The 26,598-nt window shown below is 42.2% G+C and overlaps 1 non-coding gene across 1 annotated transcript; it reads left to right on the top strand.

Moving 5' to 3' along the window:
- The first annotated feature begins 3,326 nt into the window (after positions 1 to 3,326).
- Positions 3,327 to 3,398, top strand: Trnap-cgg (transfer RNA proline (anticodon CGG)). The gene has a single exon. It is a non-coding gene; the product is annotated as a tRNA-Pro (tRNA).
- The last annotated feature ends 23,200 nt before the right edge of the window (positions 3,399 to 26,598 follow it).

Raw genomic sequence — 26,598 nt, 5'->3', positions numbered from 1 at the left:
ATGCGAAAACTTTTTCGTGCGAGAATGTAAGCGTATTGTCATATCGCTGGCTTAGTTGTGGAGTATCTTTGCGCGCAGCCGCGTATGTCGTGTCGAGCATGGGACACGAACTGTTATGTTGTGTTCTGGGTAGCTCTGCATGTAAGAAGCATTGTCATTATGGAAGTTAAAGTGTTGCCGCAAGTGCTATTACAGTAAAGTGATGGAATATGGAAGTGATTCAGAGGAAAGTGCGTAATGATGTAATTAAAAGTGAGCAGTGCCGCCAATGACGTATTTGTGTATCCTCTCGTTGCGCGTCGCGCCGTTCATCAATCATCCAGGCCGTTTTCGGTCTCCAAGAATGAACTAATGTGAATCAGTAATACTATTTACCACAAAAGAGAGCATTTAAGTGCCAGTGTCTTGTAGCAAGCGTGAGAACGTGCGTTCGATCATCGCGTTCCGCATCATCAACAATCAACCACGCCGCGGCGGTTACGCGCACGCTCGTACAACTGAGAACTGTGAGCTGTAAATTTAACTTTGTGAACAGTGTTAAAATTTATTACTAGTGTCAAGGAGGACTGGTACCAAATATCTGTGTATGCGTGACGAGCGTAAGAACTTTCGTGCGATCATTCGGCTTCCGCATCCTCAACAATCACCCGCGTCGTGTCGGTTACGCGTACGTTCGTCTGAGTGATATTGTGGACTGGTAATCATCCATTAATTGGGATAAACACTTATGAATTAGAATATAAACAGTGCAACCTGCGATTTTCTTTTATCGTTCAGAATACAGTTGTTCATACGAGACGTAGAACAGTGTTGTGCTTTAACGGTGAGTGGCTTCCCTAAAACATCTTGCATATTCCGATAGCTAGATAATTTCAGGCAAGCCAGCAGCCGTGTGGGGCAGAACAGTACGACCGCCGCGGGATTATCAGGTACGTGGTGTGGATACGGCGCACGGTCAAGAAAAGCAGAAACGACAACCAGTTTAAAGTACCCCACCCATTTTTACTCCAGGGCGCGTTACAAGTCAGTTTGACAATTATACTGCAATTAAATAAGAAGACAGAAGTCCATCTGGGACACAGAAATGAAGTAAACAATAAAAGCTAATTTGTTCTCTGATCCTCGCGAAACCGGTATTAGACATAAGTACGATATGTGTAGTGCATGCTGCTTGCTTTTTTATGCAATTAAAATTATTAAAATTGATGCTGGTTACTAACAGCACGTGCATCTAGTGGAACCAAAATGTTTTCTATATGTTTTATCAGCTCTGTGGCTTTAATACACCAATTAGAAAAATTAAATTTTCCAGCTTTCACTCATACCAGTCGACTGTCATCGTTCTCGTGCAAATACAAGAAATTTAATTTTGTCGTGCTCCAGTCTTTTGACATTACAAACTCAGGGCGGTATAGACCCTGTTCTGCCCGATGAACCTTTCACTTTGTGTCACTGCAGACCGGAACTTTTTTCGGTGTAGTTGTGAAATTATTACTTTTTATAGGACTAGGTGCAGTTTCACAAGCTGCGACATCGTCATCGATAGCTATACTCACTGTAATTATTCGTCCAAATTAAAACAGGAGGTAGATAAAATAAATAAAAAAATATTTTTCGATAAGAAACGTATGGTCTCTGACGTCTGCTGACGTAAGATGCTGTATCGGTGTCGCTGACAGAGAATGGTGCCGACGTTCAAACCTGCTTTGTGTACAGAAGGTTGGCTCTTAGTTGTCAGTGGAAACACACCGATTCATTCGCAAGCATCACCGCCTTCTGACAACAGCGGTAACTTCCTTGTAAACACATCGTTCAGTCGCAATCATTACCGCCTTGGGACAACAGCAGGGAACGTGGAGCCGTCTACGTGTACTGAAATGGCTTACATGCATGAGGTATACGGGTCTGTGAATGGAAATGGACGAGCTGCAGTGAGAGACAGTGTCGACAGCGGTTTCCCAACTGAGAGGTTCCACGACACCAGACATTCGACGTCTGCATCGCGTGCTACGTTGAAGAGGCACGTCTCATACAAGTATGCATGATGCAGGTCGGAATCGAACAGTCTGAACTCCAGTCATACATGATCGGCAGCTTCAGCCTTTCCGTCTTCAGCGTGTGGCAGCACCAGCATCTGAAAGTTTTCCCCAGCGCCTGCAGTTCGCACAGTGGTTTTTACAACAGGCTGCCCTGCACCACCAATTTCCGGCTGAGGTCCTGTATATCGACTAGGCTTTCTTTACTCGTGTAGGCTATTTCAGTTTCCACAATTCGGGTGTTTGGGCACAACTGAATCGGCAGTATGCTCAATATCGTGCTCATCAACAGCGATTCGGTGATAATATATGGGCCACCATTCTCGGCGATAGGTTGACTGGACCATACATCTTCCATTCCGCCTCAACGAACGGAGATACCGCATCTTCGTGGAACATGTTTTGCCAGAACTGCTGAAGAGTGTACCTGTGAATGTTATACAAAAGATGTACTTCCATGACGATGGGGCGCTACCCCATTTCAATATTACTGTGAGGAATCATCTGAGAGCCACCTTATGGAATCGATGGATCGGACAAGGTGGTCCTGTGGCCTTGCCACCCAGGTCACCTGACCTTACGTGTCTGGATTTCTTCCTAGGGCACCATGTGATGCAACTGGTGTATGAAACCGTTGTGGGAACAGAAGAAGACCTCGTCGCTAAAATTTCCGTCGCTGCTGGTACCATTGCGGACACGCCAGCAATCTTCGAAAGGACACGACAGTCAATGGTCCGATGATGTGATTCGTGCATACAGGCTAACGATTCGAGCAGTTCGTGTGATCGCCACTGCCGTAACTAACATACTAAACTACATTCTGTGTAAATCGTTCATAGCGTCAGAAATTGCTGCCTGGGATCATATGCCCCAGAATTAAATATATTCGTTTTGAAATTCTCTACTTCCTGTATTAATCCGAAAGTAGTTTTGGAATACCCTGTATGTGATCGTACTCGATCTTCTGTTAGGTCTTAATACAGTCGTCTGAAGAATAGACTTACTGAGGAACAGGTGATACAGTGTAATACAAACGTGTATGTGAGATGCTTCCTCCACAGACCGTCTCCGCGTCACTGAACGACAGATTAGAATCGCCTTCTGCCACGTTGTGAGTTCCGCCGTCAGAGGCGTGGCCGCTCTCCCTGCAAGTCAGCGGCTTTCGCCAACGCAGCGCTGGCCTCGCGTCACGGCCGTCGCGCGAGCCGGCTCTGCCAGTCACCGTTACATTCTAACGGCAACGAGACACACTTTCTGTAAAGTGTACAACTCACACAAAATCTGCTAACTGGCTCGTTGGTCTAGGGGTATGATTCTCGCTTCGGGTGCGAGAGGTCCCGGGTTCAAATCCCGGACGAGCCCGTTAATTTTATCGTTGCTAGAGAGAAAGGTAATTAGTTCTTCTAAACTTCTCGTCTGAATTCGTACATTTTATCTATCTGAATTTATCGGAAATATTGATACATATTGTGTGTGTCTATCTGTAACTCGAAACATTTTCAAAAGGACCAAGTACACGGCAATAGATCGGAAGGGAAACTGAGATGAGGGGTTTCAAATTCCGTCGGCGACTACCTCTTTGCAAACGTGATGGATGAAGTTAGAATAAGAAATCCGACGTGTTCTTTTAAAACGACCACGTCTTTACAAACGTAATGAATGAAGTTAGAATAATAAATCCGTTGTGTTCTTTTAAAACGACCCAGCCCGGTATTAACATTAACTGATGCAAGTAAGCTGCGGGAAACCTAAGCCCGAATGCTCAGCGGGGTGAACTAGGCTGAGACAACTACGGCATTGCCCCAGGGGCCCTCTAGGAGGAGGGCCGTAATATAATCAAAGTTGGTTTTAGAAATCACTCGTCGTAAACATACGCGAGTAGATAAAGTCAACTTTAATCAGCAGACGACACTGTGCTCAGCGCGTCTATGCTCTTGTTTACGGAAGTAGACGTACCAGGCGTAGCTAAAGATCACCGAAATCTTATTTGTAATTGAAGTTGAAATGGTTTAAATTTGTTTATATGATCAATGAAGACACTCCTTGCGCACAATATAGAAACCTGAGACTGGTAGCGACCGGTAACAAGTGAATATTAGCCCGAAATCATACACCCTCTTCCGACTTCGAAACAACTGCTCCGGTCAGCCACTGCTCCGAGCCTTCTCTCTCGATCTCATATTTTAAGGAGAAAAGAAGTACGCTTGCAAGTAATTAACAGCATAAATCGATTCCACGCTAAAATTTTAGCCAATAATTCTCGTACTACGCAGTTATGACCTTCCGAAAGTACAGCTTTTAAACTTTCGCTCACACCTTATATTTGTCCCCACTCTGCCCCACTGCAGCAGCCAAATTCCCCAGCGACTGTGCAGAGGAGTAAGAGACTTGTGAATTACTTTGACACTATTAATATGCTTTGTCCTTTGTGTCAAAGTGCGCGATTTCTAACTTGTACTCGTAGCCGGTGGCGGGGATCTCTTTGCTTTGAACATTTCTATGTTGCGAGTCACAAATGCAGTGTAATTATGCAGATCAGTTACTGTGTCATTAAAGAAGTGGCGTAGCGCTATCTAATTATAAACTTCGCTGTTGGGCGTTATTTCTTTGGATTTTAGAGCTAGCGCTGTTAAAGTGAAGTTCATTTGCAGGAGATGCGCTTTTCTTCAACTTCATTGGCTTGATTAAATTGAACATCGAAAATTATTTACTTCATCTCATAACAATTCTACAGTCGCTTTGGTTTTTTTATTGGAATATCAATACGAAACTATTGAACACAAAAATGGTTCAAATGGCTCTGAGCACTATGGGACTCAACATCTTAGGTCATAAGTCCCCTAGAACTTAGAACTACTTAAACCTAACTAACCTAAGGACATCACACACACCCATGCCCGAGGCAGGATTTGAACCTGCGACCGTAGCAGTCCCGCGGTTCCGGACTGCAGCGCCAGAACCGCCAGACCACCGCGGCCCGCAAACTATTGAACACGTATGTGCGTAATATTAAATATTGACATATTACGTCCCCATATTACTTACCATTATTCGCACAGAAATAACATTTATTCTCGAACATGATTTCATAAAACTTTGAGCAGATGTGTCCACCTTCTCCCTCTTCCCTGGCCCTCACCATCCCCTTCACACTACTTGGCGCTCGGGCGCTAGGCGCCTGCAGTGGAGTGAAGCGAGAGACAAACAATAGGTGCGCGCTAAAGTTCAAAAGCTGCACTTTCAGAAGATCACAACTGCTTACAATTGGAATTATGGTCTAATTTTCGTGCAGGATCGATTCCTAGAGCTGATATTTTCCAAGCGTCAAGTGTGTTTTTTCCTCCTCCGTATATGTCAAGCAGACGATGTTTCCTTGTTAGAGTGAATCGCTACAACTTCTCAGATCAGAGGATACACAATGGCGTCAAATGATAGTCACTGATAGAAACTGCTTACCACGAAACGAATGAAGAAGGATGATTAGAGGTTAACGATCCGTCGAAAGCATGGTCATTAGAGACGGAGCTCGGATTACCAAAAGATAGGGAAGGAAATCAGCCGTGCCCTTTACAATGAATTATCCCTGCAAATTTGATGGGATCGAGTTAGGCAAACCATGGAAAACATGAATTTGGATGGCCGGACGACCGAATGCGAGTCGTGTCCTAACCACTGCATCACCTCGCTCTATATCATCGAAATGAAACTCAGCATTGCCGGCCGAAGTGGCCGTGCGCTTCTAGGCGCTGCAGTCTGGAACCGCGAGACCGCTACGGTCGCAGGTTCGAATCCTGCCTCGGGTATGGATGTGTGTGATGTCCTTAGGTTAGTTAGGTTTAACTAGTTCTAAGTTCTAGGGGACTAATGACCTCAGAAGTTGAGTCCCATAGTGCTCAGGGCCATTTTGAACTAAACTCAGCATTAAATAGTGACGACTATAGTGTTACCCCTTCTGCGCACACCACTATTTGATCGATAGAGCGGGCAGCGAGAAGAATCGACATATTAGCAGCTCGAATTCCAAAGTCCTTTACCAGTTCAGTACTAAGAGGACGAGCCAAGAAAAATTTTGGGCGTTGTACTGGGATTGAGCATACGAACTCCATTGGCATCAAAACTGCATCCGAACAGACCTTGAAGGACCAACGGTACCGACCGACCGCCATGTCATTCTCAGCCCATATGGATCAGCGGATACATATATGGAGGCTCACGTGGTCAGCTCCCTGCTCTCCCGGTAGCTGACAGACCTGAGTCGCTACTTCTCAATAAAGTATTTCCTCCATTTTCCTCAGAAGGGCTGAGTGCACGCCACTTGCCAACAGCGTTCGGAAGACCCCGACGGTCACCCTACAGTGCCTAACTTCGGTGATCTGACAGGGACCGACGTTACCACTGTTGCCAGGTCGTTGACTATGATTTACAAGGTGAAATAGATTTATGACAAAATACAAAGCTTAATGTTTGAAGTTCACCCGCAATCGTCAGAAATTTTTATAAAATTGTCGAAGAATTTCTGTCAGAGCGAATACAAAGATTATTTTTCACGGAAACCTCGTAGGAGAATGTATAATTTGTATCATTCCGATTTCCCTGAAATCACAAGATTCGTTTAATTCATGCTTCTCCAAAAAAACTACCTGAGAAACACGTTGAGCCGCGCGGGATTAGCCGAGCGCTCTGAGGTGCTGCAGTCATGGACAGTGCGGCTAGTCCCGGCGAAGGTTCGAGTCCTCCCTCGGGCATGGGTGTGTGTGTTTGTCCTTAGGATAATTTAGGTTAAGTAGTGTGTAAGCTTAGGGACTGATGACCTTAGCAGTTAAGTCCCATAAGATTTCACACACATTTGAACATTTGAGAAACACGTTGATAAACAGTCTGGATGACTGTTGAACCAAATCACACCGAATATAACTGCAGTGTCATACGTCTCCAGATTAACTAAATATACAAGCCTAAGAGAATGTATATTACGCGTCCGCAGAAAGGCGCAATCAACTTGATGCCTGTGTTTTGGGTGCCACGAGATGGTGGAACTCAGATGTTTGAAGATGGCTTACCTTCTAACGGCTATCGTTGTTCCGTGCTCTTACTACACTTCACAATCTTCTTTAAAGATCTGGCTGACTGGGGACGGAGACATTCATTGTTCGCCAGTTGCGTCTCAGTCCGTTGCTAATTTCTGTCGACCTCTGCAGAGACCCATATGTATTGTTGAGAACTGCGCCACGTTGCAATATGTTGTTTATTCTATAAGAAGATATCTGGAAAATAATCAATGCACAGTTAAGGAAACTATCCAATTACATTGGGTGTTAGTAGGCTGCAACGACAGGGACAAATCCGCGAAGAAATGGTGCCCCTAAAAAGAAGAAAAACGAAAAATGAGGAAAAATTAAAATGGAAAGAAAAGTGGAAAAATTATTAAACTGATCAACCACGAGGAATCTTTCACTATGTTATGATAATGACAGATCACTTCGAATATCATTCTGACCTAAAGATATGCGAATCATTTACCTCCTTTATCCTGATCAGAAATCAGCCTGCATTAGGATAAGAACATCAATTAACTGCATATACTGAACAAAAAAAAGTAGGCGTGAGCAAATATTTCGGCCAAGCTTATGACTCAGCATCCATCATAAGCAGCATATACAACGATGTGCAAAAAACTAAGTCAGAATTTAAATTTAGTCCTTACATACACTGTAGAGACCAAGAGGCTGATCAAAAAACAGCCCTGAACTTCGAAACAGCTGAGGACATTTACAGGTCTTTTGTTTTCGTCACAGCATGACAGCATGGCAGGATTCAAAAACTTGTTCCGTGATTGCTTCCAAGGTAACGCTAAGGAATTCAAATCCAACGCTGGGCTGGCAGATAGGAAACCATCTACACACTCGAGGAGTGATTCATTGACGCTCTTAACGTTCTGTCATACATAATTCGTGAGAGCAGAAGCTATAACTCAGGAAGTCGAGCAACAGGTCCTAAAGTCACATCTCATTCTTTTCACATTCGATATAAACCACTAGCAAGAATTCATATAACGCCTACGGTCTTATAGTCTGAGAGTATGACCTCTTAGAAACCCCTTCGAAACGGCGCTACCATAAATGAAGGTGGAAAATTGGAGTTTACCGCCCCGCCGACGACGAGATCCTCGGGTAGGGGAAGAATGGGAACGGAAATAGTCGTATCCATTTCAAAGCAACTATCCCAGCATTTGCCTCGAGCGATATCGGAGGAAACTGCGAAAAATCTCACCCTGAACGTGCAGACGGGAATTTGGATCATCATCTTCTGAATGAAATTCCAGTGTCTTACCGCTGCGACATATCGCTGGATAGCTGTCAGAAATAACTAACATGAAAGAATTGTATGAGAAACTACTTGACAAAACTTCGAACATCTGTGAAACAATATGGGCCATTGAGCGTAAATTGCTCAACAAACTAATTACAGTAGTAGAGAAGCACTTCAACGAGCTCTACGGGGATGAGACGCTGAAACAGTCAGTAAGCGGATTTAATGTAACTCTTTTTTATGTAATGGTTGACAACATATATTCACAACTAAGTGCCTGGTTTCAGGGAATGACGCTTGTTATAGACACATGCGTAGCAATAAAATCTTCTTTCATACCTACCGTCCGTCACGAAGATATTAGAAATGAAGCACTAAAGCTTTTCTCGTGACGTTTCTCTTCTTTTTCCAGCCCAGTTAATGATAATAAAAATTTTATTTAATATACAATTATAAAAATGGTTCAAATGGCTGTGAGCACTATGGAACTCAACTTCTGAGGTCATCAGCCCCTAGAACTTAGAACTACTTAAACCTAACTAACCTAAAGACATCACATACATCCATGCCCGAGGCAGGATTCGAACGTGCGACCGTAGCGGTCTCGTGGTTCCAGACTGTAGCGCCTAGAACCGCACGGCCACTCCGGCCGACTATACAATTATAAAATAATGTATGATGTACAAGACTTAGCAGAGCTGAGGTCGAGTTATCCTGACGTAGGCACACCCGTCCTGATGTACCTAACAAAAGCCATAGCACTTGCAAGTACTGGCCTTTTTCAATCTAAAAATACTTTTTTTAAATATTTACGTTCTACAATGGATCAGGCATGGTTATCCTGTTTGGCAGGCCCATCAGTAGGAGAAGGATGGTAAGAATGGTCACAGCATTATGATGATGATGATGATGATGTTTGGTTTGTGGGGCGCTCAACTGCGTGGTTATCAGCGCCCGTACAATCTCCCAACCTTTGCTCAGTCCAATTTCGCCACTTTCCTGGATGATGATGAAATGATGAGGACAACACAGCATTATGTGACTTGTGAGGGAGTCTAATAGAAATGTTGAAAAATCTTAACCGGCAGGGCTAGAAACAAGACGCCCTACATATCTCTACAACGTGCTTGTGAAACTCCAAGGCCTGCAAAATCCATGAATGTTCATCTCCTCCGCAACTGTCCCTTAGGCATGACGCAGATGAAATTAGGCTTACACAGAGGCGTAGAATATAGTAGACAGTGGTTGTAGTAGAGCGAAGCGATAATGACAGTGTGAGAAAATAAGGGACACAATAGCAGTGGAACATAGCTGACAACGACAGAACAGTGCTACAAAAAAAGTGAAGGAGACAGTGCCAGTAGAACAGGAAGAAAGAGGAGGAAGAAGTGGAAGTGGGCGAGAGCCAGGGATAATGAAAGACAGAGTCTATGACAATGACAACGAGGAAGAGAGAGATAGTGACAGAGAGAAGAAGAGCAGTAGTGGGAAGGAATTAATGCGACAGTAGCAGTAGAGAGAGAGCAAGAGAAAGACAGTGACACCAAGAAGAGACAGTACTAGAAGGGAAAAAAGGAGGAGACAGTAGCTGTGAGATGAGAGACAAAGGGAGAGAGACGCAAACAGATAATAACAATGAATTGGGCTGAATGAGCGAGCGAGAATGGGCAAGCAGGGGTGGATGGGTATGAGCGACTTACACCAGTAGACTAGTGGGTATGAGCCAGTTGCACTTAGGGGAGCTTATGGGAGTTAGAGGTTGGTTGCATGTTAAAAAAGGCAGGAATATGTTGGCATGCCAAAATTTTTGGGAAAATTTTTAAAGATGCTGAGGAAGGTAGGTAGACTGAGGCAACTAGTACCACACCTTTCAGTCAGACTCTTTCAAACAGGAGCATATTTGCCTTTTTTACTCTCCGATAGGAGCATTTTCCCGCTAGTTCCATTCTTTTCCTTGCCATAGCAAGGCATGTCACTCATATGAAAAGAATTTTATGTGGTTTCCAGTAAAGTAGCGACTTCAAACCATACGCTCCAAGACATATCCCTGTTAATACAATTCTCATCCTCAAAATTCTACAAGTTCTTCTTTCTAGAACTAAATTAAATATGTCTCATAATCCATGTTTTGCGAGTGGAAACGTTGGCTGATCCGACCGAAGAAAACAATATGAATTTCACCGACCGTCGTCCGAAGTCTGTACGTTCGGACATTGAGATAGGCGTCACTCAGACCGCGCACGTGCTGGTGTACTGGTTTGAAATAAAATCAGTCGTCTTCGACAGATATCGATCGTCGGCGGAATCCACCGATGTCGGTGCCACTGGACCGCAGCCTAATAGTAGAGGAAAGGAGAGTGGATGTAAGCTTACTAGAAATGCGTGGTCCATCAAATGGAATCAGCTGCCAGCTTTCCAAGCAATCTGCACGAGAAATGAGAAGTAGTTCCAAGGTTCATGGCAATTTCAGAAAGGCTTTAGACCTTAGGCCAATGAGATGGCAGGCAAATACTAATGACGCAAGTGACGGTCCTCAAATTGTGGACGTGACACATATTTCACTATCGCGCAATAACTTAAAGACGCACCACAAATTAATTATCCGAATGACACGAAACGCGGTAGATGTTATGTACATATATAGACAAACAAATTGTTACGATTTCAGAAAAACTGAATGATTTTTTTCAAGAGAAAGAGCTTCACAAATTGAGCAAATCAGTAACTCGTTGGTCCACATCTGACCATTATGCAAACAGTTATTCGGCTTGGCATTGATTGATAGAGTTTTTCGATATCCTCCTGAGGGATATCGTGCCAATTTCTGTTCAATTGGCGCGTTAGATCAAAATCCCGAGCCAGTTGGAGGTCCCTACCAATAACGCTCCAAACGTCTTCAGTTGGGGAAAGATCCGGCGACCTTGCTGGCCAAGCTAGAGTTCAGCAAGCACGAAGGCAAGTAGTTGAAAGTCTCGCCGTGTGCGGATGGGCATTATGTTGCTGAAATGTAAGCCCAGGATGGCTTACCATTAAGGGCAACAAAATGGGGCGTACAATACCGTCGACGTACCGCTGTGCCGTTAGGATGCTGTAGATTACAAATAAATGGGTCCCAACATAAAATTAAAAAATCACACCCCACACCATACCTCTTGTTTGTCGGGCCGTATGGCGGTGATAGTTGGGTAGGTACACAATCAGTGTCAGAGGCGTCTCCAGACACTTCTACAACCTGGAATTTCATTGACTGGAGTATAATTGCCTTCAGTGATGAGTCTCGCTTAAAAACTGAGCCACGATCACTAGCGAAATGTTTCTGGTGATGCCCTGGACAGCGGTGGGACACCAACCTGACTGTCGCTCACCATACGGCCCGACAACCAGGAGTGATAATCTTTTATAAGTCCCATTTCTTTTCACCGCAGGACCCCTTTGAATGTCATCAGCAGCATCCTTAGAGCACAGCGGTACGTCGGCGTTATCTATGCCCCGTTTTGTTGCCCTTCATGGGAAGCCATCCTGGCCGGCCGTCGTGACCTTGCGGTTCTAGGCGCTACAGAATCCTGCCTCGGGCATGGATGTGTGTGATGTCCTTAGGTTAGTTAGGTTTAAGTAGTTCTAAGTTCTAGGGGACTGATGACCTCAGAAGTTAAGTCCCATAGTGCTCAGAGCCATTTGAACCATTTTTTGAAGCCATCCTGTGCTTACATTTCAGCAAGATAATGCCACGGCCAGAGTTTCTACTGCTTGTCTTCTTGCCTTCCAAACCGTACCTTAGCCAACAAGGTTGCTAGATCTCAACGCAGTTGAAAACGTTCGGAGAATTGTGAGTATGGCCCTCCAACCAGTTCCGGGTTTTGACGATCTAACGCGTAAATTGGACAGAATTTGGCACGATATGCCTCACTAGGACACACAAGAACTGTATCAATCAATGCCAATCCGAATAACTGTTTGCATAATGGCAAAATGTGGACCAACGCGTTATTGATTTGTTCAATTTGCGAACCTCTTTCTCTTGGATAAGTCATTCAATTTTTCTGAAACAGTAATCATTTGTTTTGTCTGTACATGTACATCACATCTACCCATTTCCGTCCCATTCGGGTAGTTCCTTCATGGTGCGCCGTGTTTTTTGTCTTAGAGTGCATTTCATAGAATTAATAGAATCCGGGCCGTGCAATATGCAAAGATACAGATCCTGTTTTTGTACGTGGTGAACTGTGGGATATCGTTTAAGTTTACGAGTTTCAAGAAATATAGATATGTGGCGCTCCCAAGTCTTATGAGAAATGGTGCATATCGGGCTACCCATTGCGATTCTTGTGTCGTTTACTTCGGCAGCAGCTACTAACAGAGCTGTGCACGATATTAAATATAAGATCGTGTTATTCTATAAGGAAATCCAAGCGTCATAAAAGAGCACAAATGTTTCTTCAAAAGGGAATAGTATTTATTTAGCATCCATGAAATCGAGAAATTGGTTTATGATTTTTCAGATTTTACACAGAAAATAGAATTAAAACTACTACAATTAAGCGTCTGCAAGCAAAATTGTGCAACAACGAACAATAAGTTTCAAAATAAATAGTTAATAAATACAGATAACAATTGATGGACTATATACAGTGAATTGGATTGAAGATTCCTTGGTAGAGAGGATAGAGCGTCATAGGTAGAAGTACTAGTACCTTCAGGGAAATTTGTTGGGCCCCTTGGTTACTCTTCATGTTATATGTTAATTACGTAAAGTCGTATGGCATGAATAGCTCGAAGACCCCAAAGGACAGGTTCAGCAGACGAATTGGAAAGGTTTACCCTATCCTTCGCGCCCGCAAGCGCCTTTCGTTCGCGAAGTATGAGAGCTGTGCGCGTGAGTGCAGGTGATGTAATCCGTGTGTGTAGTGCAGTGTGACGTTCGTGTTGGAGATGATGAGAAAAAGGTGAGGGTGAATGTAGGCTACGTGCTGAGCACCAAGGGGACCGCCGAGTTTGACGTCCCCATCCGGCGGACGGATCACCACCAACAGTGTCGCATGCCCTCACTTCATGAGACACTGGGAAGAGGTTTGGAACACAATCCAGGACACAGATGCACAGGCTGGTGGTCATGGACTTTACGCAACCGGCCCTACTGTACCATCTGCGGTAAAGGCAAAGGAATAATTGTCAACGGCACGCGGCGTAGTGGGGCGGTCACCCGTCCAAGAACTGGCCACGCCTAACACTGCTTAACTTCCGTGGTCTGACAGGAATCTGTGTATTCGCGGCGTGTCCGTTGCCTTGTACATTAATGACCTGGTGGACAATCCTCAAAGATACCTCATTCTTTTTGCAAACTGTGTACCATCAGGAAAAAATTGGATAAATATCTGGACAGATCTTCATAAGATTTCAGAGTGGTGGAAAGATCGACAACTTGTTTTAAGTGCGCAGATATCTAAAATTGTGCACTTTGCAAGTATTTTGCGGAGAAACATACCTGTACATAGGCTGTCATTACGGCATTTTAGAGCTAGCACCGACTCCAGCGAGCTCCAGCTTCCCTCCCCCTCCCCCCCTCCCCCAACTCTCTTCTCTGTGTATCCCTTCTGTCTGCGTCTAGTGTATATTGCATGGCCGAATGTGCAAGTGTGACGCCTTTTTCAAACTTTTTCCGCATCGTGAAAACGATGTGGAATCTAGGAACCAGCCTAGTATTTACCTAAATTGATGTGGAAAACCGCCGAATTACCATTTTCAAGCTGGCTGCTCGCGAGGCCGATTCTAACGAGGGCCGGTGACATCCCCTCCCCATCCCTCATATCCCAGAAGCGGGCGCTTTGAGGCGGCCGGCTATCAGGAGCGTCGTGGAAATGTTGGAAAATGTGAAGTGGCAAACATTACATTTCAAGACGGACGACAACTATACCGCTATGGCCGACCTAGAAAGTTTCGAGAACCAGTATTAAGTGAGGAATCTAGAAAAATACTAAAATCCCTTGTGTATCTCTCCCGTACGTACTACAAAGGCAAGATTAGGCAGTTATAGGCCACACAGAGGCATTTAAGTAATCATTCTTCCCGCGATTCATACCCGAATGGAGCTGAAATAACTCTAAAATATGGTTCTGTGCTATGTACCATTTGCCATGCTCTTCAGAGTGGTTTACAAAGTAGAGGTAGAGATGTAGGCTAGCCAATTGCCTACTGTGAATCTGTGCAGAGAGTGTCCGTGCGGCAGAAACCCACTCTCTGGGCGCTACGAAATGCGCCGTTACTCACACAGCGCGTCTGCCCGTACTGCACTTAAATTGTCGCACAGACGGCTGTCAGACACATATAACGCTCAGCTACTGCATTTGCATTGGCGGCAGGGGAGCTCTCTCCATCACACCAGCCATCTCCAGTACAATTTCTCGTGTGTTCGTGATGACAGGCGCAGACCTAAGGCTCGCTTACCGGATGGGATGGGGATCACAATTTGTTACATGTTACAATCTCTCCATTCCCCCTTCTCCTCCCTCCCCCCCTCCAATTTAACTAATTATCATTGTCACTTTTAATCTGCCATAGATGCCTACGATTACAAAAACAGTAAAAATAAAAATGTTTTAATACGACGATCATTCGGGAAGTAAAGCACGTTTTGTTTTGAAACATGACCGCGTCCCTCCACCACCACAACCGACCGACCAATGACCTTATGTACTCACTCGCTTCACTTTGGTGGCAGCTAAGATCCAATATGATTGCATACTGCTTAGCTGTGAGACTTTGAAATGTCTAACAAAATTGATGATCCCGCTAAGTGTGAAGTGCGCAGTGTTATCCGCTTTTTAAATGCGCAAAAAGTCCGACCCATCGTAATTTATAGGCAGATAACTGAAGTTTACGGTAATATATGAACGAAGAGTCAGTTCGGAAGCAGTGCGTCATGTTTAATGGCGGACGGGAGAATGTTCACGACGGAGATCGCCCGGGCCGGCCCTCACAGGTGACTGACGGGCTCAAAGCAAGGACTGAAACAAAAATCCAAGAAGAGAAGTGTTTCACAGTTAGTGAACCGCACTCATTCTTTCCAGACCCTTCAACAACTGTGCTGAACGAGATTGCTAGTGCAGATCTGGGCTATAAAAAATTGTTTGCCAGATGGGTTCCTCGAATTTTGTCAGACGAATGCAAAACCAAAAGAATGGCAGCTCCACTGACATTTCTCAATCGCTAAAAGGATGGTGATGAATTTTTTAATAATGTTGTCACTGGTGATAAGACTTGGCTATCACCAGAAATAAAGCGCCAGTCAACAGAATTCCCAACGAAACCGGAAAAAGCAAAATAAATTTTGAGTATCAGAAAGATTATGGCTGCAAAACGGTACAAATGGCTCTAAGTACTATGGGACTTAAACATCTGAGGTCATCAGTCCCCTAGAGCTTAGAACTACTTAATCCTAACTAACCTAGGGACATCACACACATCCATGCCCGAGGCAGGATTCGAACCTGCGACCGTAGCAGCCGTGTGGTTTCGGACTGAAGTGCCTAGAACCGCTCGGCCACCGCGGCCGGCTATTATGGCTGCAGTGTTTTGGGATTTTAAAGGTGTCCTGCTCATCGACTACATCAGTGGTTCCCAACCTGAGGGTAATTACCCTCTGGGGGATAAAGTAATTTTCTGAGGGGTGAAAACGAAAGTGTTCAGTTGTGTTTCGGTCAGGAAACTAAGTTTATTTTTAAAGAGCATCAGCGTTTCGTAAGACTGTAACTCACATTAATAAGTTACCAATAATTACATTTTTTCGGAATACTAACATTAACGTGTGACACAGTGTCAGGAAGTTACAGCTTGTGAAACGATTGTATGAATATCATTCTCCATTTAGCCCACCCACTAACATACACTTCATAGTTTGTACCATGTATATCTACGAGACCAAAGTTGAGACATATACATCACTTCTGCTTGAATATCTAATGAAAATGCCTTATCCGAGTTGTAGATAGTTTCAGCAACAGACCGCAAATTACGTCGTTATTCACAGTTGTGGGTGAAGCAAGTGTCGCTAGGGGGAGCAGTGGTAGAGGGTTGGGGTTGGGTTTTTTGGGGGAAGAGACCAAACTACGAGGTCATTGGTTTCATCGGATTAGGGAAGGATGGAGAAGGAAGTCGGCCGTGCCCTTTCAAAGGAACCATCTCGGCATTTTCCTGAAGCTATTTAGGGAAATCACGGAAAACCTAAATCAGAGTGGCCGGACGCTGGATTGAACTGTCGTCCTCCCGAATGCGAGTCCAGTGTGCTAACCACTGCGCCAAGTGGTAGAGGGGGAGCATGTTTTGCAACAAGTGTCGGCCCCGACTGTGGGTAGTTAGCTTTCTTCTTTGAGGAGTCGCAGGTAGAACTAGCAGTGCACTGAGAAATGCTTCGCCATTCTATAAAAACATGTTCTTAGGAACAATCAGTACCAATTGACTCATTAGTTCTTGGTTTAATATAACACTCACAGACACTAAATATCATTTACCTTTTGTCATTTTAGAAATAAAAGTGTTCAAAGATGCTTTTTCATTCTAAAATTTTGTTAGACGCTAATGTTGATAATGGAGGAGCGACGTGGGAGTGAGGGGGGAGGAGGGGGCGGTTCTAGTTAATATCCGATGGCACTCAAGATTACGGTCTCATAAAGATTTTGGGAGCCCTGGACTACATGCCTAGAGGTGAGACTATTTAATGTAGCGGCCTACTGTCAGACGCTTGAACGACTTCGCCGCGCCATTAAAAACAAGCGGCGCGGAATGCTAAACAGTGGAATCATTTTCCTTCACGATAATACACATCCGCGTGCAGCAGGAAGGACACGGCACTTGCTTCAGCGGTTTCAGTGGTAAATTCCTCATCATCCATCATACAGTCCGGACTTGGCCCCTAGTGATTATCACTTATTCCACAAATTGAAAGACTTTTTGAGTGGATGAAAAACTTAAACAAGCCGTTAATCAGTGGTTCAACAACTTGGCGGAAACTGAGTGCGCAGAAGGCATAGAAAATCTGCTAAACGGTACGACAAGTGGGTAAATTTGAACAGTGACTACGTAAAAAAGCAGCTTGGATACGTTTAATTATATCAAGAAAAAAAATTCTATAGCAAAAAAAAACCGTCTTTACTTTCCGAATGAAGCTCGTACAGTAATTTCATAATTTGTGTACATCAGTGATCACTACATCCCTCCACCACAACTTCCAATAAATTGCAGTTTAGAGAAATAAAATAGCAGTACAGAGAAATACAGCATTTGAAAAGCATTCCTCCAAAAACTTCAGAAGTACATGTGTGATGCAAGTGATTTACGAGTGATAAGAACAACTAACTTCACAACTTTGACAACATCAAAAGTTACATATAAAATGAAGTGTTCATTCACCATCCATCGCCTTAATGACACTCTCATGAAAACAGCCTGACTTATAAGTTCGTTCTTACTTCACTTCAACTTTAAAGGAATTCTATACGTTCGAAAATTATTTAAGAATTGATTGAAGAGCTTCTTGAGTGACATCTTTCACATTAAGTATATTGATTACCCTAGTCAGCTGGGATAATTCAGAATTGCTCTTTATGCTTCTACATCAAGGCGACTGTTATTCTAGACACTGATATTAAAATTTTTCTATGACGTCTTGCAGCTTTTTGCAATTTCATACTGACAATGTTTCTATCTAAATTAACGTGCGATCAGTGAATAATACGAGAATACTGCTCCTTTAGGCTGCCGAAGAGTTCGAGTATTTATAGACACCAAAAATTCTATTGTCTCTACCCTCGGCTCCAATCATTATAACACATTGACTTCTAACGAGCAATAAATTATTGCTGAGATTGCAGCCGACAGTGTTGTATACCCGTAAATGCTCTGGAATTATACGTCTGTTGTAATTTTTAATATTTTATGCGTGAAAATTATATCTGTATTCCGACAGAATATAAAAAATCTACTTGTAAAGTGTGTAGACCTTAATGTATGTTCCAGGATTATGCCTGTGGGTGTCAAATTCCCGCCAGTATTCGCGTAACGTAATCCTTTTAGTGTCGCACTCTTAACGCATACCGGTACTGTTTTCCAGCTAGCTGTCGATTACCTTTCCGAGTGAGTTACCATCTCTGCTACTGTCTCACACAATAATAAAACATTTGGCGCAAGCGACTTACTATACTTCCGGTCTGGCTCTGAAAGAAAGCGGCTGTATTTTGCCTGCCAGAGTGTTTCTTCTAGATGCGCGAGCGCCGATTTGGAACCAAGAAATTACATCTTATAAAACAATTTAACAAGAAGGGCTGATGTTATTGCTTAATATAGAATTTTTCTTATAAAATTGGTTATATTAAATTTACTTAGCATTCTTAGCCGATCTTGAAGTACGGAATTTCACATTCACATTTAGCTGCCATGAAAAGATAGTTTTCGTTTACATAAGTTGAGGACGGAGGTGAAACTTAGCGATTTGAAATGAGGCAGACAGACATGAGCAATAGTTAGTCACTCGCCTTTTCCTTCGTATCATTCTTCTGAAATGTCCTCGCAGGTTCCGTCTGGTGTGGTCGTCCAAATGGCGCGATATTTCGGCAATAAGTCGGCTTGCAGAAACATCGCACCGTTTTGACGACACTACCCACCTGAACACCCGAGAACGTTTCAAAATCATCATTCGCTGAGAATGACTTGCTGTCCTCTACTATCTTTATGGACCCGACACTGTGACAGAGATCTTTTATACACAACTAGCAACCAAAAGGGGGCTGATTGAATTGAGTACTCGGCTAATGTGTTGATAATATTAATTCATTTTTATACCTTATTTATACGTCACTTATTTCTGCATTCGTTTGATGACTAAGCAAGGATGGAATCCGGTGCCATACCATCTCGCATCTAACAACTACGACTAGACAACAGGTCTATATCAACGGGAGAACTGCTTTCATCCGCTGTTAGAGAAAATACATCGTCTAGGATCTGGTAAGCAGAAAGATTCTCCATTACGAGACGGTATGAACAAGGCCCCTCTCTCCCACTGGACACTCAGGATATGTGCCCAGAGCCCCCGATCGACAGGGGTCCCCTAGTTCCTGCCAGATCATCAAACGATAACCGATATTTGAACGATAATGACTGACTAAAATATTACTTGCTTATTAGCTTTGCGCAGTGCACAGTTCTGCACGGAGCGAATAGCGACGTAAAATCAAACGTGACCAACCGATTTAAATAAATCGACTCGACGATAGGGGATTCCCCTGTATTTATCTGCTCTGTTGTGACGTTTGCTTTGTTTGTAGTTATGCTGTGAGGTATTCTTTGATTAAATCGTCGTTTGCATTTTTGTTTTGTGTTACCGACTATTTTCGGTGTAAAAGTAAATAATGGCTTGTAATATAAAATGTCGAAATGGTCATATCCTAGTGGATCTACGAAAAGGAAAAAAGCTGTATATCAGAAGGAAGTAATTGAAAAGTTACCGAAATTAACAGCATATTTTACTACTACTACTACTGCAACAACTTCTGTAAGTAGCAATCAAATAATAATTCTTCCACATGATCAGTTGTGTCGATCACATATTGCGGGAATTTCTGAATCTTCATGTTCTACACCAATTTCAGATTTCTACCAATTTAGGAAAAGAGATTGAGTCAGAAAGCGACCGTCCCAACGACAAAAGTGCAGCAACTTCAGTGACTTCACCAACACTGACAACTCTGTCAGTTGAACAACAGTTTTCCAGCCCAGAAGAAATATCACACGATCCCGCTGATTATTTTCGTAAAAATTTTACAGAAAGAAATCGCAAAATTTTGATTCATAAGGGACCTGTATATTTTCAAAATAAAGATTCTGGCTTTTCTGAGGCATCCAGAACCTATAAAGATGGTAATAAATCAAGACTAGGTATTTCAACAAAGCATTATTTATTCGCAAATTAAAGAACATGTAAGTGTCGAAAGAAAATGGTTGTTCTGCTCGCCTTCCAGAACCTCAGTATTTTGTTTTTCATGCTGCTTATTTAACCCTTCTGGTGCAAAAATTATGCTCTCCGAGAGGATGTGATGATTGGAAGCACATTAATCACATAATTTTATCACATGAAAATAGCCCAGCACATAGGATTTATGATGACTTATCTGGCACGAAGTAAAGCGGTTGGTAGAATAGATTTAGACTTACTATCTCAACATCAAAAATATGTGGGTTACTGGAGAAATGTACTGAAGCGGATTGTAGCTGTTGTAAAATTTTTGGCATCGAGACGGCTTCTATATCGTGGTGACAATGAAATCCTAGGCACTCCCAACAATGGAAATTATTTGAGATGTGTGGAATTATTGAGTGAATTCGATTTCTTGTAGATCACTTACAAAAATTTGGGAATCCTGGAAAAGGTAACACCTCTTATTTATCAGCGAATATCTGTAATGAGTCGATTGACGTAATGGGAAAACAGGTCCTAAAAAATCATAAATGAAGTTAAATTAGCAAAATATTTTTCCATTAGCGCTGACAGTACACTCGATCTGTCTCATGTTGACCAGCTAACTTTTATAATTTGATCTATAAAGACCGTGTCTCTGTTGAAAGGTTCCCGAAATTTGTATCTATCAAAGGTCATAAATCTGAGTATTTAGCGGAAACCATCCTGAATTTTTTAGAGACTCATGTTATTTCCATAAAAGATTGGAGAGGACAAAGCTACGAGAATGCTTCAAATATGTTAGGAAGTATGCTAGTCCACCTGCAAGAGTCAAGGAGAAATGTGACTTTTTCACCTTTGTACGATGTGCAGGACATTCACTAAAATGGTAGGTGCCCATGCTGCTGGGTGTGTATCAGAGTCAACAAAGATTTTTGAAATGGTTGAGAAAGTGTACAACTTTTTGTTGAGCTCTACCCACCGATGGAATATATCGACAGAACATTTAGGGTCAAAAAAAGTTGTTAAATTTTTTTCACAAACCAAATGGCCAGACGAGCTGATGCAGTAAGCACCTTGCATGAAGGTCATGAACAAATTACAGAAACTTGGACGTTCATCGCAGAAGATACAGAACAGACAAGAGAAACCAGAGACGAAGCCCTTAGTCTGTCCAGAAAAATTGGGAAACCTAGAATTTATTGTACTAACGGAAATTTGGAGCTCTATATTGGAAAGAATAAACAAAACAAGTAATTACCTTCAAAAAGAAACAATAACACTGCTCGTTGCAACTAATTTGTTCGATTCATTTTATGATTTTATCATTAACCTCAGGGATAAATTTGATGGCTTCGAATCGTCCGCCAAAGAAAGAAACCTGGAATCTGATTACAAGGACCTATCTCAAAGAACAAAACGTAGGAGCTTACGCCAGAGGTTTTTTTATGGCTTTGCACTGTCAGTCCAACTAAATGGAAAAGAGGAATTCGAAGTAGAAATCTAAGCGTTCATCTAAAACAGCGATTAAGTTCATATGAGAACATTAGTCAACGTTTTGGTTTATTTTTTTAACTAGAAAACTCTGAATTCCAAAGAGCTGAGACAAAGGTCCAAGTTAACGAGCAAACATTCATAGTAAAAATGGGGGAAATTAATAGTATATTTGAAATATATCACATTTTGAAAGAAAACAAAATTGAAGACACATTTCCAAAAATAGAAATCGCACTGACAATCTTTTTTAAGCATGATGGTAACCAACCGCAGTGTGGAACACTCCTTCTCAAGACTGAAAACAATAAAAAATGAATTAAGAAGCACAATGCTTCAAGAGAGATTAACTAGTTTATCGCTGATGTCCATAGAATGTGATATGCTCAAAAATATAGATTTTGAAGAAGTGTTTGACGATTTTGCCCATCTCAAATCTAGAAGGGTACCTCTTCAATCAATATAGATTTTTAAGCACTGGCCTGTGAAGGCTGAAAGAGTTACTTTTGTGGTTTATATTATATTATCTATTCATTTAACGTAACTGTAAAGAAACAAAAAATATATCTACAACCTTGCTTATCTACTTTCTTTGTCTGCCCTAACAAAATAGTGCTCTGTCAAAATCATAGGGGTCCCATTCTCCTAATGTGCCCAGGGCCTGTACGAATACTAAAATTACATACCTCTGCAGGTAAGCATTGCTGGTCTTACCGTATCGCCCACCCAAAACAAATCTGCCCAAACTGCAGGCTAATTGTGTTATGACCAGATGAAAGTACAATCATTCGGCCATAACTGTGGATGTTTTTATTTCTTTGACTTATCTGAATGTCAACATATGAAATGTTAACTGACTTTATCACACAAATGATAAAAAGATTTACTTAACATGATACAGTCCTTTGTCACAGAAGTGCCTGATAATTTACAACTGTCATCAGCTATTAAAACATCACTTAGTGCACTAATTAACAAACTGTTCTCCTGAAGTGTAATGTTCAACATTTACAAAAGTACATCCATCTGAGATTTGAATAACACGTTCGTCCTAATCAATGATGTTGACTACTTCAGCTGATTGCAGCAAGACTTTGCTAATGTCTGTGATATCAATGTGCTTGCTGAATTTGGTGGTGCCACGAGCTTTGGACAATTCCACAAACTGGGACTGTCATTGGCTTAAAGACCACACACAAATATAAATATGCCAAGCCAAAAGGCTGAACTCCTAAAGATGTGAGAAGAAATACTAATAGAAAAAATTAAATCACTGAAGAGAGACAAAAAATGGAAAATAAGACCTGAAGTCTGGAAAACAGAAGTAATATCCCCTACCAATATATGTAATAAATGTGATAAAATGGTACGTGAAAATTACCAAGGCATTCCCTACTAAATGTTGTGAACAAGCCTGTCACTTAAATTCTCAAAAATAAGATCATGATTGGTACGTACAGTCAAGAAATCTCAATAAAGATTCCAATAGGGAAAATCAATTGTGCATCAAATTCTCAAATTCAAACAAAAGTTAAAAAATGCTTATGAACTAAATATCAAAATGAAGCAAATCAGGGACTGCATATATTACATCCTGCTTTAACACTCCTCAACTGAGAATACATCCAACACCTTCCTGAATGATGATTTGCTGACAGTCTGGATGACTCGCCTCGTGATTGCTGGAGGACTCATATCGTAGCATCGATGTGCATCAGCAAGCACTGTATCTCATAAGTACAAGAGATCTTTCTCCATGCTCAGTGTGTCCAATGGTGGATTCAATACACAGGGTGAACCACAACTCCACTAACAAACTTTCAGAGGTTGTTTCAAGATACCTTCTGAGTATTGAGGTGTAAGCGACTCACAGTCTCCAATAGTACATTACAGAGTTATTGCATGTCACTTTGTTTCTTGCCCCAATTAGCTTTGTGTCTGTATTCCACAGCAAATAGTGCACAACAGCATAAATGTAGCACTGTCATGTTTCCATTTTCTCACAATACCTTTTGTTGACAACAAAAATGCTCCCTTAACTCATTGCCCTCAAGCTTGCATTTACTAATGCTCTGTCCTGTCTAGGGTTTTGTTTTCCAGTAGTGTTACTTTTTCATCAACAGCGATAAAGAGCAGTATTATTATGGATAGGTTTACTGATGCAGAGTTGGCTGATAGGCACCTTGTGTAATTGTTCACTAAATGCAATGGAAGAAGGGCACAACACTATTCTGAGCTGTCCCCACATCAATGGCAAACACATCACTGTGCTACAGCATCTGTCTGAGTGTTGTTACATTTATGCTACCAGACATCAAAGACAAAAATGTAAGATGTTAGCTAGATCAGTTATAACCTATGGAGTGGAACAAAGATACTTACAAAAAGAGAAGAAAATGCAAAAAGAAAATACTGCAGAAAACAAATGAACCAGTATACAAAAACTGGGAATGAGTGCATGAATGAATACAGAACTGGAGTATCTGTATGGAAATCCAGGAGTACCAGCAGTCATGAGAACAATGTTGGGAGGGTATATGGTAAGAACGCTAGACGCAACATTTATGAAGATTGTATTCCAGGGAAAACACTAGAAAAAGAATGAGAAGAAGAAGGCATAGGAAATAATGGTTAGAAGACATGGAAGAAAATCAGAGTAGAATGGGCCTAAGTGCTGAGGAATAAGTGAGTAGATGGTGCAGTAGCTAAGGCAAGGGGCTCCTGTTTGGGAGCAACGGGATTCAAATCACATCTACTCATCCTGATTTAGGTTTTCCTTAATCATATGAGGTGAATATGTGGATGGTTTCTTCAATAAGGCCAGTTCTCCCTTCTTACTTGTCCAATAAAACCAATGATTCATCTCTAGTGAGGTCACTGTCAACAGACTGAAACATTTTGATCGTTGTCCTACAGACACTAGAATCTGACAAGAACATGCAGTTTTCACAACTCGATGGCCTGTTCCTCCAAATACTAAATGCAGAGCATGACAAAGTAACTCACAGCAGAAGAGAGGGAGAATCACTAAGATAGAGCCACTAACTGAACTACATGCCATGTGGAGAATTGTTCTCAAACTGGCTCTGTCTATAGTGAGGACAAAGTTAGACAAAGATGAAGAGAGTGTGTGAAAAAGTGTAATGAAAAAGGAGAAAGAGGATGTGTTAATGATGATGAATTCCAGGAGGGTGTGAGGATCAGGGGCAGTTTGAGAGCATTTTTCGACATATCATATGGTGCCCCTGCCTCTCCGTCAGATATCAACTGCCTTCCCTTGGGTTCTTGGTTAGATCATCAAGTATAAATATAACTCTAGTTATCATAGAAATGCTTTTTCTTCCTTTCAAACTAAATAATACATAGTCACTCCTCCGTAACACAAATAAACCTCTGAATTTTATTCTTGTGTTAAATATTAAAAGAAGAAACAATAAAAATGAGCTATCTATTAAACTGAGTGGAAATAATGTAAATGCAATACTTATGTTAGTGTTAGTATAATAATATAACTTTTTTAATTCTATAATTTATATATTATTTCACTTTCCATCAGAAAAAGTGAAACAGAAATACAAAGCATAACATAAGGCATTGTTTAACAACATAAGTTGTAAGTTACAACAGAGAAAATTCTCTGATTAGTAGCTAAATTTCAGAAAATTTGTCACCAAAGTAGTTGAAAATTGGCCATACTTTTTATGTATGCAACTGAAAAGAAAAATGCAAATATGTATGTGATATCAAACAGAAATATTACATTATTTGAGACATGTATAATACCTACAGTAGTTCAGTACATGTACTGAGAATTTTCCCTTGGAAAAAAGCATTATACTGAAGTTTTTCTAGACTTAAACTCAGCAAAATCTTTCAAAACTGAAATTAATCTGTTAACTTTGAGGTATCACTTTCTTCAGCTTAAACAAACAGTGTACACAGTTTTCCTTGAGAAAGTGTTGACCTGATGGATGTCTTTATGGCCTTAAGTTCTCAAAAACTCATTTCACCATTAGCTATAGATATTGGTAAACTCAGGAGGATTTGTAACCTTATAAAACTACCAGATTTGGGAAAAATTTGAGGCCAGTTAGATGGCAACATAACTGAAATGTTGATATTTCAGATACATTTATACTTAGTAGAACAATATTTCATACAGATGTCAGTGGCCTCTCATAACCACACATCCATAACTACACTCCTGGAAATGGAAAAAAGAACACATTGGCACCGGTGTGTCAGACCCACCATACTTGCTCCGGACACTGCGAGAGGGCTGTACAAGCAATGATCACACGCACGGCACAGCGGACACACCAGGAACCGCGGTGTTGGCCGTCGAATGGCGCTAGCTGCGCAGCATTTGTGCACCGCCGCCGTCAGTGTCAGCCAGTTTGCCGTGGCATACGGAGCTCCATCGCAGTCTTTAACACTGGTAGCATGCCGCGACAGCGTGGACGTGAACAGTATGTGCAGTTGACGGACTTTGAGCGAGGGCGTATAGTGGGCATGCGGGAGGCCGGGTGGACGTACTGCCGAATTGCTCAACACGTGGGGCGTGAGGTCTCCACAGTACATCGATGTTGTCGCCAGTGGTTGGCGGAAGGTGCACGTGCCCGTCGACCTGGGACCGGACCACAGAGATGCACGGATGCACGCCAAGACCGTAGGATCCTACGCAGTGCCGTAGGGGACCGCACCGCCACTTCCCAGCAAATTAGGGACACTGTTGCTCCTGGGGTATCGGCGAGGACCATTCGCAACCGTCTCCATGAAGCTGGGCTACGGTCCCGCACACCGTTAGGCCGTCTT

This window comes from Schistocerca cancellata, chromosome 1, assembly GCF_023864275.1.
Source record: "Schistocerca cancellata isolate TAMUIC-IGC-003103 chromosome 1, iqSchCanc2.1, whole genome shotgun sequence".
Classification (NCBI taxonomy): domain Eukaryota; kingdom Metazoa; phylum Arthropoda; class Insecta; order Orthoptera; family Acrididae; genus Schistocerca; species Schistocerca cancellata.
Note: the sequence above shows the minus strand (reverse complement) of the source record. Positions and strands in the feature narration are given on the sequence as shown.